The sequence below is a fragment of the Callithrix jacchus genome, chromosome 10 (genome assembly GCF_049354715.1).
Source record: "Callithrix jacchus isolate 240 chromosome 10, calJac240_pri, whole genome shotgun sequence".
Lineage (NCBI taxonomy): Eukaryota > Metazoa > Chordata > Mammalia > Primates > Cebidae > Callithrix > Callithrix jacchus.
In genome coordinates, this window is record NC_133511.1 from 112,826,462 (window position 1) to 112,833,417 (window position 6,956).

Below are 6,956 nucleotides of genomic sequence, written 5' to 3' on the forward strand. Positions count from 1 at the left end.
GCTGGGTGCTGCGACGCGTAATCAATATTCATGCCCCGCGACACCGCCTCCTGCCCAGATCCGCTTTCAACCGGCGGAGCGCGCTCGCGCAAGCGCCTCGTGCACCTCGGCTCTTCTGGCTCCTCCTCACCGGGAGAAAGGGCGGGCTTACCCATGGCGCTAGGCGATTGGCTGTTTTGACCCAGGGAAGGGACCGGTGGCCAATGGAAAAGGAAAAAGGGTGAGAATCCAGCCAGTAGTGCGGAAGGGCCTGAATTAGAATGCTACCCCACTTCCGTCGGGTTCCACCCAAGCGCTTTCCCTGAGTCTTTTCTTTACTGTGTTGTCCTCCATCTTGTGGCTATTCTTGGCCAAGCGTTCTGTGTTATTTGTCTTCTAGAAAGGTATTCTGCTAGGCCGGGCGCAGCGACTCACGCCTGTAATCCCAGCCCTTTGGGAGGCGGGGCCGAGGCGGATGGATCACGAGGTCAGGAGTTCGAGACCAGCCTGGCCAAGATGTTGAAACCCCCGACTCTACTAAAAATACAAAAAAATTAGCCGGGGGCGGTGGCAGCTACTAGGGAGGCTGTAATCCCAGCTACTCGGGAGGCTGAGACACGAGAATCGCTTGAACCCGGGCGGCAGAGGTTGCAGTGAGCCGAGATCGCCACTGCACTTCAGCATGGGCAACAGAGTGAGACTGTCTCAATAAAAAAGGTGGGCTGCTTTCTGGGCCCTTCCCCAAGTCTCGCCCTGATTGTTGTGACTTAGTGTGGGTATAGCATTGAACATTAATTAGGAACATTAATTTACGCTTTTGTAATTTCTTAAGCACACAAATAGATGTCTCAGATGTCCTCGCTTATTAGCTGGGAAAAATCACGAGACAGTCTACTACCTACAAGGAAAATGCCTAAAATTGTTGGGATGGAATACAGGAACGTTACCAGTCTTATCCCTCTACTATCGTGAGCCTGTTTTAATTAACTCTTGCTTAAACGCTCCCACCTCTCCGTCTCTACCTCTGGAGCCAGCCACTTGGAGCATCACCTCCCTCACCTTTCTTTTGCACTGGCTGGAATAATTACTGCATCACATGATTAAAGTCATCCTCTGAGGCGCATAGCAGGCGTGACCTCTCCTGCTCAGCCCCTCCCTGGCACTTGACATCCTATTGACATCTGTCTCCCCTCTAAACTAAGGAGTGCGAGTGGTATTTATTTTTATATCCGCAGCAGCTCAGTTCCCACTAAAAATATCTACTTATTGGGCTCTATATGTCAGTCACTAAGCGCTTTACACGAAGAATTGCATTTGATTCTCTTTTAAAATGATTATTTCTAATTTTATTTATTATTTATATATTTTTTTGAGACCGAGTCTCGCTCTGTTGCCAGGCTGGAGTGCGGTGGTGCAATCTTGGCTCACTGCAACCTCTGCCTCCTGGGTTCAAGCGATCCTCCTGCCTCAGCCTTCCGAGTAGCTGGGATTACCGGCACGCACCTCCACACCCAGATAGTTTTTGTATTTTTAGTAGAGAGGAGGTTTCACCAACTTGGCCAGGATGGTCTCGATTTGTTGACCTCGTGATCTGCCCGCCTTGGCCTCCCGAAAGTGGTGGGATTACAGGCGTGAGCCACCATGCCCGGCCTTCTAATTTTATTTTAAAAGTGTCTTGCTGGCTGGACATGGAGTCCATGTTGGAGTACATGGTTATACCTCACTGCAGCCTCGAACTCCTGGGCTCAAGCCATCCTCTTGCCTCAGCTTACATTGTATATAGGACTACAGGTGTGTGCCACCATGCCTGGCTAATTTTTTAATTTTTGTTTTTTATACAGAGTTGCCCAGGTTGGAGTGCAGTGGCGTAATCTTGGCTCACTGCAACCTCCACCTCGCAGGTTCAAGCAATTCTCCCACCTCAGCCTCCCAAGTAGCTGGGACTACAGGCGCTTGCCACCACCCCCACTAATCTTTGTACTTTTAGTATCACTACAACCTCCACCTCCCAGGTTCAAGAGATTCTCCTGCCTCAGCCTCCTGAGTAGCTGAGATTACAGGCATCCACCACCATGTCCAGCTAACTTTTTGTATTTTTAGTAGAGACAGGGTTTCACAAAGTTGTCCAGGCTGGTCTCGAACTCCTGGCCTCAGGTCATCCAACCACCTTGGCCCCCCAGAGTGCTGGAATTACAGCTGTTGGCCACCGCAGCTGGCTAATTATTTCATTTTTTTGTAAAGATGGGATCTCATTGTATTGCCCAGGCTTGGTCTCAAATTTCTGGCCTCAAGTGATCCTCCTGCCTTGGCCTCTAAAAGTTTTGGGATTACGGGTGTGAGCCACTGTCCCTGGCCTGCATTTGATTCTCACAATAACCAGATAGGGTAGTTACTATTATCCCAGTTTACAGATGTACTCTCAAATTGGTGGTTGAATGCAAAAGCCACCGGAGCAGCTGCTTGTCTGTTTTGTTCCCTGTATTATGAAATATAGTTTCTGGAACATAGAAGCACTCAGCAAATGCTTTTGAGTGAATATATACAAACTTGAAACAAGGAGCAAAACTTCATTCTTTTTCCTACCTATGGGAAGAGTTTCTGTATTAGGGTGTCCTGAGATTATACAGATTTCTGAAAATTTTAAAGGCAGAAGCAGGAAAGAATTTGCTGGGGTTTTGTTTTGTTTTTGAGATGGAGTTTCACTCTTTTACCCAGGCTGGAGTGCAATGGTGGGATCTCAGCTCACTGCAACCTTTGCCTCCCAGGTTCAAGCAATTCTCCTGCTTCAGCCCCCAGAATAGCTGAAATTATTGGCACCCATCACCACAACCAGCTAATTTTTGTATTTTTAAGAGAAGGTGTTTTGTCATGATGGCCAGGCTGGTCTCAAACTCCTGACCTTAGGTGATCCGCCTGCCTTGGCCACACAAAATGCTAGGATTACAGGCACGAGCCACTGCACCCGACCCCAATAATTTGCTGGTTTTTTTTTTTTTTTTTTTTTTTTTTAAGATGGGGTTTCACCATGTTGGTCAGACAGGTCTTGAACTCCTGACCTCAGGTGATCCGCCTGCCTTGGCCTCCAAAGTGCTTGGATTACAGGCGTGAACCACCACACCTGGCCTAAGAATTTGCTGTTTTAAAGCTGTTAGCAATTTTCTGATTTATTTATTGAGGAGAGAGGCGGTAAAATACGGAGTTTTGTATACGGACTTTGAAGCCAAATATATGGATTGAAAACTCTTCACACCTTTCAGATGTGAAGGCCTAGACAAGTTTCTTAACATCCTTAAACTTGTTTCTACAACCACAAAATGCATGAGTACCAGTATCCATAGGGTTGTTGTGAGCTACCATGCCTGGCTGCCAGTTTATTTTTTAAGTAAACACAAGATCTTGTTTTGTTTCCCAGGCCTCCCAAAGTGTTGGAATTACAGTTGTGATCCACTGCACCCAGCTTCCTTTTTTTAAAAAGCTCCTTAGGTTGTTCTAATGCTTAGCCAGAGTTGATAACCATTGGCTTCTTTTTCTAGCTTTATTGAGGCATAATTGATAAAACGTTTTATATATTTAAAGTATATAATGTGATGATTTGATGTACATATATGTAGTAAAATGATTAGCACAATCAGTTGTTCAATAATATTTACAGGAGGCAATGCCAGGTGCCGTGGCTCATGCCTGTAATCCCAGCACTTTGGGAGGCTGAGGTGGGTGGATCACCTGAGGTCAAGAGTTCAAGACCAATCTGACTTACATGGTGAAACCCCATCTCTACTAAAAATACAAAAATTACGGGGGTCGGGAGGGAATGGAGACAGCAAACCACTGTGGCATGTATGTACCTACGTAACAATCCTGCAGGAAGCAGGATGTGCACATGTACCCCACAGCCCAAAGTACAATAAAAAAAAAATACAAAAATTAGCACATGTCTGTAATCTTAGTTACTCAGGAGGCTGAGTCAGGAAACTCACTTGAACCCAGGAGGCAGAGGTTGCAGTGGGCTAAGGTTGCGTCATTGCACTCCAGCCTGGGTGACAAGAGCAAAATTCTGTCTCAAAAAATAAATAAATAATAAAAATTTATAGGAGGCCATTGTTTTGGACTGAGCTCCTGTACTAGGCCCCAATAGGCCACACTAAAATGGAGTTACTCTTGCTAGCATTCCCTATCATTAAATTAAAATAAAGTTGTTTGGCTGGGCACAATGGCTCATGCCTGTAATCCCAGCACTTTGGAGGCTGAGGTGGGAGGATCACTTGAGCCCAGGATTTCAAGACCAGCCTGGGCAACACAGCAAGACTCCATCTCTATTTAAAAAACAAATGAGGGCTGGCACAGTGGCTCATGCCTCTAATCCCGGCACTTTGGGAGGCAGAGGTGGGCAGATCATGAGGTCAAGAGATCAAGACCATCCTGGCCGACATGGTGAAACCTTATCTCTACTAAAAGTACAAAAATTAGCTGAGCTTGCTGGTACACACCTGTAGTCTTAGCTACTTGGGAGGCTGAGGCAGGAGAATCACTTGTACTGGGGAGGCAGAGATTGCAGTGAGACAAGATCATGCCAGAGGCAGGAGAATCACTTGTACTGGGGAGGCAGAGATCGCAGTGAGACAAGATCATGCCACTGCACTCCAGTCTGGGCAACAGAGCAAGACTCTGTCTCAAAAAAAAAAAAAAAAAAAAAAGGAAAGAAAAAAAGAGAAGTTCTTAGGCTGGGCGTGGTGGCTCAAGCCTGTAATCCCAGCACTTTGGGAGGCCGAGGCGGGTGGATCACCAGGTCAACAGATCGAGACCATCCTGGTCAACATGGCGAAACCCCATCTCTACTAAAAATACAAAAAATTAGCTGGGCATGGTGGTGCGTGCCTGTAATCCCAGCTACTCAGGAGGCTGAGGCAGGAGAATTGCCTGAACCCAGGAGGCGGAGTTTGCGATGAGCTGAGACCGCGCCATTGTACTCCAGCCTGGGTAACCAGAGCGAAACTCCATCTCAAAAAAAAAAAAAGAAGTTGTTCCTTTTCCTGTGGCAGCTGCCAGGTCGAGAGGAGCGTGGCTGTCTCCTCTCTCCGCCATGGCGTGTGCTCGCCCACTGATATCGGTGTACTCCGAAAAGGGGGAGTCATCTGGCAAAAATGTCACTTTGCCTGCTGCTGTATTCAAGGCTCCTATTCGACCAGATATTGTGAACTTTGTTCACGCCAACTTGCGCAAAAACAACAGACAGCCCTATGCCGTCAGTGAATTAGCAGGCCATCAGACTAGTGCTGAGTCTTGGGGTACTGGCAGAGCTGTGCCTCGAATTCCTAGAGTTCGAGGTGGTGGGACTCACCGTTCTGGCCAGGGTGCTTTTGGAAATATGTGTCGTGGAGGCCGAATGTTTGCACCAACCAAAACCTGGCGCCGTTGGCATCGTAGAGTGAACACAACCCAAAAACGATATGCCATCTGTTCTGCCCTGGCTGCCTCAGCCTTACCAGCACTGGTCATGTCTAAAGGTCATCGTATTGAGGAAGTTCCTGAACTTCCTTTGGTAGTCGAAGATAAAGTTGAAGGCTACAAGAAGACCAAGGAGGCTGTTTTGCTTCTTAAGAAACTTAAAGCCTGGAATGATATCAAAAAGGTCTATGCCTCTCAGCGAATGAGAGCTGGCAAGGGCAAAATGAGAAATTGTCGCCGTATCCAGCGCAGAGGCCCCTGCATCATCTACAATGAGGATAATGGTATCAAGGCCTTCAGAAACATCCCTGGAATTACTCTGCTTAATGTAAGCAAACTGAACATTTTGAAGCTTGCTCCCGGTGGGCATGTGGGACGTTTCCGCATTTGGACTGAAAGTGCTTTCAGGAAGTTAGATGAATTGTATGGCACTTGGCGTAAAGCTGCTTCCCTCAAGAGTAACTACAATCTCCCCATGCACAAGATGATACAGATCTCAGCAGAATCTTAAAAAGCCCAGAGATCCAAAGAGCCCTTCGAGTACCACGCAAGAAGATTCATCGCAGAGTCCTAAAGAAGAACCCACTGAAAAACCCGAGAATCATGTTGAAGCTAAACCCATACGCAAAGACCATGCGCCAGAACACCATTCTCTGCCAGGCCAGGAATCACAAGTGCCAGGTGGATAAGGCGGCCGCAGCAGCAGCAGCAGCACTAGAAGCCAAATCAGATGAGAAGGGGGTTGCAGGCAAGAAGCCTGTTGTAGTAAGTAAGAAAGGAAAGAAGGCTGCTGTTGGTGTTAAGAAGCAGAAGAAACCTCCAGTAGGAAAAAAGGCAGCAGCTACCAAGAAACCAGCCCCTGAAAAGAAGCCAGCAGAAAAGAAACCCCCTACAGAGGAAAAGAAACCCCCCTGCTGTATGAACTCTTAAATTTGATTATTCAATAAAGGTCAAATCATTTTGGACAGCTTCTTTTGAATAAAGACCTGATCAAACAGGCAGAGAAAAAAAAAAAAAAAAAAGAAGTTGTTTATGTTACCATCTGGGAAATCAGGAGACAGATAATACCCAAGTCCCCAAACAGACCAGCTTTAGTCACCATGATAAGGAAATCCCTTCTGTTTTAACCTTTACAAGGAAAGTAGCTTTGAAACTATCTCCATCCTGAGCAACATAGCAAAACTCCATTACCTCAAAAAATAACAAAAATTCGCCTGTAGTTCCAGCTACTTGGAAGGCTGAGGTGGGAGAATCAGTTGAGCCCTGGAGGTCCAGGCTGTAGTCAGCCATGATTGGGCCACTGCAGTCCAGCTGGGATGCCAGAGCGAGACCCTATCTGAAAAAAAAAAAGGAAGCTACCAAGCTGTGTTTTGTTTTCTCCTTTCCTTAGCTCTTTTCTGTCTGTAAGACCAACCTCCTCTGTTTAACTTGTTAGAATACTCATTCTATTTTATGGAATGAAGTGTTGCCCAATTCATTGGTGAAATGATCACACTTGGCCTGATTTTTATTTTTCTGGACTCATTTCGCTG

The 6,956-nt window shown here is 46.5% G+C and overlaps 1 pseudogene across 1 annotated transcript; it reads left to right on the forward strand.

The window, feature by feature from the left end:
- Positions 1-5,003: 5,003 nt before the first annotated feature.
- Positions 5,004-6,369, forward strand: LOC103793649 (large ribosomal subunit protein uL4 pseudogene; annotated as a pseudogene). Its single transcript, XR_008474784.2, has one exon. The product of XR_008474784.2 is annotated as a large ribosomal subunit protein uL4 pseudogene (transcript).
- The last annotated feature ends 587 nt before the right edge of the window (positions 6,370-6,956 follow it).